The following is a 12,340-nucleotide window of genomic DNA, read 5'->3' on the forward strand; positions in this document are numbered from 1 at the left end:
GGATGTGTAAATTGAAGCACAGATGAGTCTAATTCTGTCTAAGTGGACAGGAATTAGTCTTCATTTCTCAATCTGCCATTGTCATAAAGTCCTACCTGGGAGAAGAACAAAAAAGCACCTTATGTCTTAAAAATTCATCTTGCCATTAATTAATGGTGCAGAAATGTGAATCAAGCAAGGATAAATAATTTTCTTCCTGACTGCAAAACTAATATAATCTTAAATTTAACTCTGGTGGAATCAAGACATAAATGTATATTCAGAAACTAAACTAAAGACACAAAAATACATCTAAGATTAGAAAATCTCCACATTCACCTCTAAAAAGACAACAACACATTTTTCAAAGCATGTTTTCCATATGTAGCTAAATTGCAGAGTGATTTCTCACCATTTATCACCCTGATTCATCTGGATGGCTATAATACTGAAGGACGCAGGACTACTCTGCAAGTTCAGAAGAAACCAAAACAATACAAGGAAAAGCTTTTGACACCCTGCCACAAATCCCCAGCTCTGATGCAGCCCCAAAAATTACCATCTTCTATCTTAATGTTTCATAAATAGAATTTTCTAAGATGGAGTCCTCCCCATGGCTGCCCCTCAGTTCTACAAGTTATTTAAGTACAACCTCAGGCACATGGTTTCCACAGGAAGGGCTGCATTGCAGACTGCTGGGAACCAAAGGAGAAATCTGATTTAAGTTGAAGACATTGGCACTACTGAAACAGCAGATTCCAGACAGGCTTCCTAACTATTTTAGTGACCCTGCTCCCTCCCTTGTCCCAGCTTCTCCTCCCCACATCACCCACAGATTTTGAGCTTTAGTTCCCACTCAGGACCTTTCCCAGCATGAAGCAACTGGCTTCCCAGCTACAGAGGGTTTGCTCCAGGCTCTGCTTCCCACTGACAGTAGGAGTCAGTACTTTCCTCACTGCCAGATGTCCTCAGACCTGTATGGGACAGCTTTTGCAGTCTGAAATCCCTCAGCACCATCCACAAACACATTCCACCCATCCCAGTGCTGCAACCCAAACCCCCGGGGTTGTGAAGAAGATCTGCTCCGGGAATTATGATGCAAATCACCGGGTACAATTCGTGCTGCAAAATGCACATATGCATAAATGTGTTTTACTGCCTATAGGGAAAACAATGGCTTACACAGATTAGGTCTTGCCCTGGGGCACACCAGGATCCTACTGGAAAAAACTCTACCTGTGTCCATGTGAAAGCAGGCATCTATTTTTGAATGGATGAGAAGATCCCAGAAGATACTTAATTCTATCTTCTAACTATGAACAAGGATAGAGTGAAACTTAATTTTAACTAATTTTGGTAAGATGAGAAAACACCTACACCCAAGATTAGTTCTTTGAATTATTTGTTAAGCAAAGACTGAGGTAGAAGTAACATTTTTCTACATGAAAGGTGATATTAAAATAATATTAGTTACCCATGCAGTGATCTAATATTTTATGTGTGTGTAATTGAAAAAAAGTTTAAAATACCTGTAATTTGCAGATGTAGTGGTCTCAGTACAAAAATATCTTGGGACCTGAGAGCTTGTTTACTCTTTCATCTCTCTCAAATGTCTTGATATAAAATAAGTAGAAGATAAAATACTAGCTAGTACCATAATCCCATGCCTAGCTACTAAACAAATGTAGTGGTGTTACCAACAGGGAAGGAATTAAAATTGTCTGTGTGGTGGAGTTTTTTGAGGTTTGCTTTGGGATATATTCGTAAGCAACATGGCAAGCTTGAATGCCAGCTGGCAGAATGGATCAAATGCATTCACCTTCACCTCAGGAGAGGTAGTTTGCTCTCCACAATTTCAACCCCTTACTTTCAGAGGTGTTAAAAAAAAAAAGAGTTCAAAAATGCCTTCAGAGATGAGGGGGCTGAAATGGGAAATGCAATTGTCAGTTTCTCAGCACAGCATGATAAATAATCTGATGACATCATAAAAACCGTGACAAAATCCATTTACAGTGGTGTGCCCACAAATTTTCATTCAGTCTTCCTGTAAGTTCAGGTAGGCAAACATTGGCATGTTATTTTAGGAGAGAAGGTTTAAAAATACTGACAGGCAGCTGTTAGAAAAGGCTCTTGCTCTCCTGGGCCAGGAGACACACTCATTTGAGCCAAGGTCTCGGACAGCACAAGGGCTTTATTGTATCTGTGCATCATACCACACTGCTTATAAACAGTCAGATTATTCATGAGCAAAAACTTTTATTTAATTTTAAGAGTGAAGACTTACATATCTTTAGCTGGAAATGCAGTTAGTAGCAGTTTAAATTTCTTTTTCTTAACTAAGTGTTAAAACTGTTGGTGTTCTGGAGAGGAGCAAGATGACAGAACAGCCTGTTTGTCTCTGGTGTTTACTCAGTCAGGACAGGGAAGGGTCTAAAGGAACATCTGGTGTCAGCTTTTTTTTCCACTAAGGAAAAAAAACAAAGCTAGTAAGCTTTTTAGATAGAAAAGTAAGTTCATGAGTCATGAAACTTCAGTTAGAAATCACAGAAAGTTAGAGACAGTGAAAAACAGATATATTTATTTTTACATAATCCATAAAGAAGAATGAGGCTTTCTTACTCATGTTTGTTTCATTTTTGGTTTTTGGTTTTTGGTTTTTTGTTTTTTGGTTTGTTTTAAAATTCTGAATGTGTCTTGATTTACATTTCCAGCTGGGAAGAAGGTTGTGAGAAATTTAGGTGCAGAGGCCAGAGGGGCGAGAAGGGCAGGATCTAAACTGGCCCAGATGGGAGTTTACAGAGAGTGGAGAGTAATGAGGTAGCAGGAAAATTTCTTCCCCTATGGCCTCCCTTTCCACCTTCTCTCCTTTTTTTTTTTTTCCACTTTGAAATGGAACGATTTCAGAAAAGAAAAAGGGTACTTTCTTTCCCCTCTTTCTGCCACCTTTCCTCTCTATTCTCATCCAGTCTTTCCAGAGGTCACGCCAGGTTTCCTGTGTCCCAGTGGGAACTGCAAGAGAGCAGCATTGAAGTCCCAGGGCAAGGCCTCCTTGTAGCTTGCAGTTGGACATGAAAAGCAGGGGAGGACTTGCCCAAAACCTGTCACTGCACCCTGTGCTTGGGACACCCATCACCATCCATTGAGGCCTCAGGCTGGTCTGGTGGGAAACTCCTTAAAACAATTTCCCCATGCAAGTTTACATGGGGAGAATGGAGAGGTTGATATGAAAAATCACCTTGTGTTAAAATTTTCTCCCTCTAAATAGCGAAATGGCCTTGCTAGGAAATCCTGTAATCTAAGTACAAGCTTAGCACCATCCATCAAAGAGAGGATGTGAGCAGTGCTTGTAAAAAGTTAATAACCTCCATGGTGGGACAGGGCAGTGTGAAAGGAAAGTGCTGAGCAATGGCCAGGAGGATCCTTTCATCTCCCAGTGAGCTCAGTGACTGGAAATGTGAAGTTCACTTTAGTTAATAGCAGTTTTTTAAATGTCTTTTAAAATTACTCTGGAGAAACAAACAGAAAGACTCAAACTGAGTTTTTCTGACTTGTAGGTTTTGGGCAGCTTCATAGGTCTCAAATTCATATGAAAAAAAATGAAGTGCAATTTTTAAGCAAACAGTAACCAACCAGGGTAAATGTCCATCCTTTCTTGAGATGAACAATTGCCCGAAAATACAATGTCAGTGCACATCTCAGTAACCCAGGAGGAAAAGCATAAGCCCTATGTATTTTTTTTCTGTGTATTCAATTCTCTTAATTGTTGACAAAACCCTCTAAGTCATTACATGCAGTTCAGGTCTTCTGAATTCTTGATGACTGCATGCCTTTTAAAAACTGAGTACAAATGCCTACGTGCACAATTTCACCTCGACCATACACAAATGGACCTAATTTATTTTGGTGCCAAACAATGCTGTGAAATACTTTGACTTAATTTTAAAGAAAAGCAAACAATGACCAGTGCTTGTGATGACACAAGTTGTGTCATAAAATTCGCCCAACAAACCATTTACATTGCAAAAAGTTGCCCCAAGTGTTGTTTATATTGGAAGTAAGATTAGCACATTCATATCCTCTGGCAAGCAGATAACTATCAGCAGAAATCACTTGCTACCCAGCAGCAGCAGTGAAGAAGAGGACATTCTCAAAGTTGAGACATGCAGAAGTATTTATATTGTTTTAAAAGGACAACTTAAGTCCATTTCAGTTTGCTGGAAAAAGTGTTGGTAAAAATGTAATAAAATATCCTAATTTATGTGAGCACTGTGTAGAATGCAATCCAAAACTCATTATAAGTTTAACTGGTGTTAAGTCAGCATAAATCTGCCAATTAAGGTTGATTTATTCCAACTGAGAGAGTAGATTTTGATACGTTGCATTTAATGTTTCTTTACACTTCTTGATGAAAAAATGCCTGAGGTTGGAGAATTAGTCCCAGTACACCTGATAGATAGGCTGCTCCCAAAGGCTTTCCAAAATATTTCTACTCTCAGGTTTTTGCTCTACTTCACCTGCTCAAGACAAGATTTGCTACTGAGTCCAGGCTAGCAGGAGCATGTCCCAGGCCATGCTGGCAAATAAGGAGATATTTTGGTTTCATGTATTGGCACTCAAATTTTAAAGAACACCTTGTGCTTTTAACCAAACTAATACAGGACACCGGTGATGTCTTTTTATTCTCCTTTTCTTTCTAGAGGAACTATTTAAGGCTGGGGTGGGTTGATTGATCTGTCAAGTCACCTGGCACTATACAGACTTACTTATGATTAAAGGCTACGATTAATAATCCAAGTGGGTTTCATCAGTTGTATGTTTCCTAGTATAATACACCAGAACAGAAAAATAAAAGGCTCTTTACCTAAAACCCTAATTTATAGAATGGCCCAGCCCTAAATCACATATTATGAACAATCTTTTGAATGTGTTACAGTGTTGCTCATGTGTAAGTTTGCAGCTGGGACAGAATGTGAGTGGATTTAGCGTGTCAATTAAAAAAAAATCCAATTCTCATTATGCAGTTTGATTTTTTTTTTCCCCTCAGGACAAAAATATAGGTATTAAAAAAGTTTTTTATAAATAATTATGGCCACTGTTTGTTTACACTTTTCATTTCTGCAATTTTTTTGTGGACAGAGCCTAGTAATGAAGAAAAATAATTTCATAAATTCTTATTTCTTTCAAGTGGAAGGTGGAGGATACGTTCAGGGGAAGGATGTCACAAAAGAAGAAGCAAAGGGAGTGACAAACCAATGACCCATGGCGGCTTCCTGTGGAAGTTATACACTGAACAGATCTTAATGCCCATTTACAAACTGGGGAAATCTGGAAATGTCTCCGGATTTCACAATTGGCTTCTGTTTTGTCCCGGGACCAGCTGAATCCCCACATCGAAACGCTTTCAATCTGTCAGGCTCCCGCTCAGGCCCTCAGGCCCAAGGCTGTTCCTCACAAAATGGAAACATTCATTCAGCACAAGTGCCCCACTTCCAGCTGGGCTGTCACTGAAGGCTGCCCGCTGGGCTGGTTCCCAAGCAGGACAGAGCCCTCAGGGAGTTGTCGCTGTCAGAGTCAGGTGTCGGGATCATCCATGGCCCCGGGGAACGCCAGCCCAGGAGCCGGGATCATCCATGGCCTCAGGAATGCAAGCCCAGGAGCCGGGATCATCCATGGCCTCGGGAACGCCAGCCCAGGAGCCGGGATCATCCATGGCCTCAGGAATGCAAGCCCAGGAGCCGGGATCATCCATGGCCTCGGGAACACCAGCCTAGGAGCCGGGATCATCCATGGCCCTGGGAATGCCAGCCCAGGAGCCGGGATCATCCATGGCCCTTTGGAATGCCAGCCCAGGAGCCGGGATCATCCATGGCCTCGGGAATGCCAGCCTAGGAGCCGCAGGCCGCTCGGGCTCCGGAGCTCAGCCACATCAAAGCCGGGCCATGCCGCGGCCTTCGAGCACGGAGCAGCCGCCGCCGTTCTTCAAGTTACAGCTTTCCCTTCTCTGGGAAGGCCAGGGATTGTCAGGGATGTGTGTGAGGATCTGGGAAAAATCTGGGATCGTTCAAGTTGGAGCTGAGGACCAAAAGAGAAGGGCTCTGACTTAGTGAGGCTCGATGTAGATTTTGCTCAAATTAGTTGGAAATCAGAATATGTGGGGCATTGCTGCTTCACTTTGCTTTTGCACTGGCTCAGGGCAAATTCACTTCAACTTCTCTTTCACAGTGCAGTAGACAAGGAAGAGTAGCTCCATCTTGTCAGTGCAAAAAAAGCTATTTCAGGGGTCCAGGCCTTGTACCTCAGTATGTGTGGTTTGTTCAAAGACCACATCTCTTTCCCACTCCTTGAATTCAGAGAATTTGGGAGTGAAAACAACTTCCTGAGCTTTTTTCCCTCCTGTTTTTAAAACCTAAGCAAAAGTTTGCCAGGTGTGTGGAAAAAACATGAATTTTACTAAAGCATCTCTGTGGTGAGAGGGGCAATGGACAGACCTGGAGCTGTCAGGGGAGGGAGAGCAGAGATGGGAAAAACTGGAAACCACTGGGATGGATGAGATAGGGCATGACCAAAAAAAAAGAAATTTGTGGATTTTAGTTCATTTAAAGTTTTGAAAGCTGTTGATGTTTAGTTCATGATTGAATTATGTCTGGAAAAGTGATACCTTTCCTTCCAGTTCCATTCAAATGTATATACAAACTCTGTACAAAAGATGTTTATCTATATATGTTTATATATATATATCTACATATGTCTATAACTAAATATATTTCTATCTATCTATCTATCTATCTATCTATCTATCTATCTATCTATCTATCTATCTATCTATCTATCTATCTATCTATCTATCTATCTATCCCACCAGTGAAGGAGATATATGAAAATGTTTCACTGCCACTGAGTGAGTAAACAACCAGAGGTGTACCCGTGTCTAGGAGACTGTTCTGGCAAGATGTGAAAAGAGTAAAAAGTGAAGAAGAAATGAGAAAGAATTAAGAAAAAGAAGGGGGAAAATGCAGTTCAGAGCATTAAAATGAATTTTGCATTTGATTTACATGGCAGTCATGATTCATTTTAAGCTATGTCGTTGTACAGTCTTTGAAATATATTTGTCAGCCCATAATGTGTGTAAGAAGTTTTATAAGACCAACAACAGCATTGAATAGGCTGTAAATAAACTTGCTTAACACTTTTGCTACTGCACAGCTGAGTGCAGCCCTTGGGGAGGTGAACACTCAACCTGGGTCACATCATAGGAAACTGTGACATCCACTGCTGGATGTTCCTGCCAGCATTCCTCTCTGCTGGAGTTCCCTAGGATTCCTCATCTCTCCTTTTCTTCACCTTTACCATGCTTTTTGAGTGTTCCCAAGTCAACCTGAAAAAAATTCCTCCGGGACAGGCAACTTAAGATGGGTTTGCCTTGCTCTGCAGTGGCTAAAATGTGCCCAGGACATAATTGCTCTGTAAGCAGGCAACACAAGAAGGGTACATGTGCTCAGTCCAGGTTTTTGATCTGGAACATACTGTAAAAAGGACATAATGTGATGACATTTATCAGCACTGGCCATCTAGTTAACAACCCTTTGAAATGAACAGGCAAATAACACCTCAAGCCTATTGTTTTAAATGAAGTTGAAACAAACCCATAAACCTGTCCCACTTGCTCTGGGTCTTTGCTTCAAGATAACCCTAGCTGGGAGATTTTTACTAAAATCTGATTATCTAAGTGACAAGTTAGCCCCCCACAATTCTTGCAGATGGCTAGCATGGTGCTGTCCGACTGTGAAAAGGTCTTGCCCATTTTTCCAGCTGTGAAGGCACAGTGGATTAAATTCCATAAAGCTCCACAGTGGATTAAATTGCATAAGGAACCAAGTGGTATTTGCACATCCTCCTTAAGTTCTGATATCAAAAAGCCACCTGTGGATATCATTGCTGAAAGGCAACAGGGAGTACTGCAATTGAATGTCCATGAGAACAAAATTGATCAACAAGGTTTTCTGAGTAGGCCAAGGGGTAAGGAAGGTGGTGCTATGTTATGCATATGTTATGCATGTTGGGATTTCTGGCTGTACCTGTTGTTGCTGTTAGTCTATGGGACTGTCTTTCCCACAAATTTCACACATATTAAGCTTGATTAAAAACAACCAAAGGAGTATTTAACACTCAAAGAATCCTTTCATTATGGAGAACACTGAGATGCTTGTTACATTTACACTTAATGAAGTGCATAAAAGACAGTTGCTAAAATATGCTGCACTCTGGCATGTAGCTCAGCTAACAGAATTTGAGAGGGGGTCTGAAACCTGGTCTCAACCCCAAATCTAAAAAAAAGCAACATTTCTGAAGGCACCAATCGTACCTTGACAAAAGTATGAGAGGACCAAATGGGCTACAAATAGCCAAGTAGGTAGAAAAAGCCTGTGTAGAAATTCTGTATACCTTGGCAAAAATTCTGTCAACTGCCTGATCTCTTCCAGCAGAGAAGTGGAAGTTTCCACCCTGAACTCAAATGTTGTTACAAGGAGGTAAAAGAGCAAATGAAGGAATGAATTGCTCATAGTAAGGCACTCACTAGAAAATAGTAAACAGATAAGATAGAAATATCACAGAGCAGTACATGCTGCAGATACCAACAAGAGGCAGCAGAAGGATAATTAGCACTTCAAAGAATTTTTATTAAGACAAGTAAAATAAAATATAATAGTCTTTCCTCAGGCAAAATGCACATTGAATTTAGACCTGTAGATGCAGGCAGAAATCACTGCCTCCTCCACTATATGTATGGGCTTAGTACCTCACAAGACCGGACCCGTAGCTATGCAACACTGGACCAGAAACGTGTAGCAGTTTTACATGGAGCTACACTGGGAAAAGCCTGCTTCTGAATTGAATACCAGTAAATTTGAGACTGGATTTTATGAAGTGTGTGGGTGGTGGTATGTGTCAATTAGGTAATTCCCATTATCCTAGTGTCCCTAGTGACTTAGAATATACACATCTTGAATTCATTAAGTCCTGTGTTGGTCTAGGAAAGAAAATGAAGGGAATCCTCCTTTAGCTTACAGATAGAACTGATTAAAGGTTTAAGAACAGCACAGACTCAAATTTTCATCATTGCACAGTACATTTAGATAGAGGATGTAAAGTGCTCTGAACCACTCCAAAACATGTTGTAGCAACCACCTGCTTTCAGTTCTGGTAGCTCAAGCAAGTGAAGTAAGATAGACTTATCAGGGAGAAGAAGTGAAATTAAAGATTTGATTGCCACATTAAATGTGGAAGAGAAGATTAAGTTTTGTTGGGGTTTGAGAGAACAGATGGAGAAAGCCTTAAACTCATTATTCACCTCCATATTTTTTGACATGGTTGTGGTGCTTGTGTTTGCCTGAATATTGGTGGTGGCTCTGGACCATAGTTTGGAAACTACCTCAGAGCAAGGAGCAGAAGGCACAGTTGATAGGACTGGAGGTAGTCCAGCTTCATGTGCCTTCTGTTGACTCCTACTCAATATCTACAGTCTGGCCTGAAAGGAAAGACTGTGCTGAAAAAGCTATTTATGCAAGTGAGCATGGCCTTGAGCATTCACTGAGTTAACACAAAACCTTTTATGGACCAGCAGGAACTCTCCTGGACATGGTAGTGGATTGGAGGCTGGCATCATGGAAAGGAAGGCAGGAGAAAAGCAAGGAGGATAGAAAACAGTAAGTAATAAAGTTAGCTAACATGTCCTTTTTTGGGAACAAATACAGTCAACTGCAACAGCAGAGAGAGCATAAGAGAGGGAAGCTGTACACATCAACTTCTCATTTTGATGAAGCTTTCAAGACGTTTCACAGGACATGTCTTGAGCAAGGACTTATGATCCAAAGGAACCACTATAAGTTACATGGTTGGTGAAAATATATAGATAACCAATATATGACACCTAGTTGAAAAAAGAGATAGCATTTCAAAGAGGATGTTTCAGCAGGGGTACCATCAAGATCTGCCTAGAATCCATATTATATTTGTGGCATTTGGGGATCAGTCAAATGGTGATTGAAATTTTATTCAAACTCTAGGAAGTGGTAATGGTGCCACAACCTAACCTAACTGGCCATTATTCAGCATTGAATGATGCCAGTTGATGCATCCTCGAAACATTTCACACAGGTTTATAAAATGTTCTTGAAATCTTAGAGTTCCATTGGAGGAAATCTGGTTTAATTGAGCATTTATATGTACAGAATACATATAGAGTTAACAAACATACTTAGAACTTTAAGAGGAAAACAGTTTCTGAGGACTCACATTTTAACAGAGGTATGTTAAATGAGAATGCATTTCACTGGGCTTCAGAGTTCCTTAAATGGAGAATTTCTTACCTGTCTGCTAAATACAAAAGCAAAATTAGTGTTGAATTTAACACGAAGAAATTCAACAGTGACCTTATAGCCATTAGAGTTGGGAAAAAAAACTCTCTTCAATTCTCTTCAGTTTTCAATTAACTCATGGTTGAAAGTTACAAAAAAACCTGCAGAAGTCACAAGCTCACCTCTGCTGCTGGTCTCTTCTTTTAACCCATTTCCTCTGAAAACAACCAGTTTTTGAGGACTATCAGAGTTGTGGGTTGGGAACATACTTTTCCAGAGTATTCTGCTCCTATGTAAGTAACATAAGACTGCTCCTTCTAGCCTTTTAGCATTTGTATGTTCCTGTTTGCAATGAGTTGTGGCTTGTCTGAATTTTACTGTCTGAATTTTACTGCATGAATATAATAATAGGACAATCTGTGGAGGAGGCCTCTTCTATTCTACTCTTGAACAGACTTACTGTGGTGTAAGAATGGCTTTTTTGGCTTTGATTCCAAATAACAGAGGCTTAAAAGAAAAAACAAAACAGGTGTGCCTGAATAAACTCTCAAGAGTTTCATTGATCTATTTGATTAAAATAAATGACTTAACATATACTAAATAAACTGACATGTGCAGACAAGGTTTTTAAAATATGCAGCCCCTCCCTCTCAGAAGTTTGGCAGCAGCAGCACAGAATGATGCCAGCTGGATTACAGTCTACTTGTATCAGGGCAAAGACAGACAGTGCTTTCTGATGGAGCTGTAACTCTCAAAGAAGTAAATAACCCTGGCTGTTGGCTGCTGCTGTTGCCTCCACAGCTGGGATCATAAAAGGGACTGAGATTGATATTTGCCTGGATAATGCTATTCAAGTATTTTACCTGAATAAGCACTGATGAGCATGGTTTGCATTAACCTGGCTGACCTGATGCTGAATCGAGTGAGAAAGCAAAGCATAAAATTTCTATGGCAACAAGTATAAAGGTGGGAGCATCTTGCAATGCCTCACCTATTTCTAAATCAATATATACTATTTATCATCAGTCTAGAGGCAAGTCTTTTAAAGCACAGTATTCCTGGGCAAGTTAATTTAGTGGTTTGTCTCATACAAACAGGTAAAAGCTGCTCTGCTAGGATATAGTCCTCCAGCATAGCATGCTTTGTAGCCTAAATGGATCTAAGGAATGATCCATTTGCTTCTTTTTTGCTTTCTTAGAAAAACATGTGTCCCTGCATTGGTGACTTGTTCTGCCTGTGGTCAAGATGACAAATCAGGAGCAAATTATTTCATATGCATTAAACTCGTGCTAATTGCATGATCTTTTTAAACTTCTGTTAATGCCAAGGGATTCAATGTAGGTGAATCAAACCAAAGGTTTTTTCCAACTATTTTAGATACATGCAGAAGTACATGATAAATGTACAAAAAAGAGGCATCACTTAACCAATACTGGAAATGTGGCCTTATCTCCCTTGGAAAACATCTGTTTGTTGTTATGCAGCTGTGTTTTGGGAAAAGGAACCTTCAGAGCAGAGAAATACCAGTTCCATTCAAGCTTCGGGAGCAATTCAATTAAAACAAGTGTTAACTACTGGAATTTATGAAGTGTTTCCTGCCTAATCTTATGAAATGTGTAATTGCTATGGGTGGTTAAGACTTTAGCTTTATACCTGCCTGGCTGTGCTGATTGAAACAGAGAAGTAACAAATTAGATTTGAGGAAGTGGCTGGAAAACAAAGGGATACAGGTGTCCCATGCAATGATGCTGAGTTTCCCAGGGCTTTCCTTGTTAGTGCATACGGTATGACCCAAAATTCACAGGAAGAGACCCACAAGGATAATAAGCTTTCTGTTTTGTTTTAACACTGGGTTGATCAGAAGACTTTCCATAGTTCTTGGCAAGCTGAAGTCAATGCCAGATATATTTCCAAATTAATGTTTCACTGGTTAGTTGTTTTAAAAAACCAAAACAAACAAAGGGTATGGAGTGATCTATCACGTGTGCAGAACACTCTTGCAAAGA

Source organism: Melospiza georgiana, chromosome 1 (genome assembly GCF_028018845.1).
Source record: "Melospiza georgiana isolate bMelGeo1 chromosome 1, bMelGeo1.pri, whole genome shotgun sequence".
Taxonomy (NCBI): Eukaryota; Metazoa; Chordata; class Aves; order Passeriformes; family Passerellidae; genus Melospiza; species Melospiza georgiana.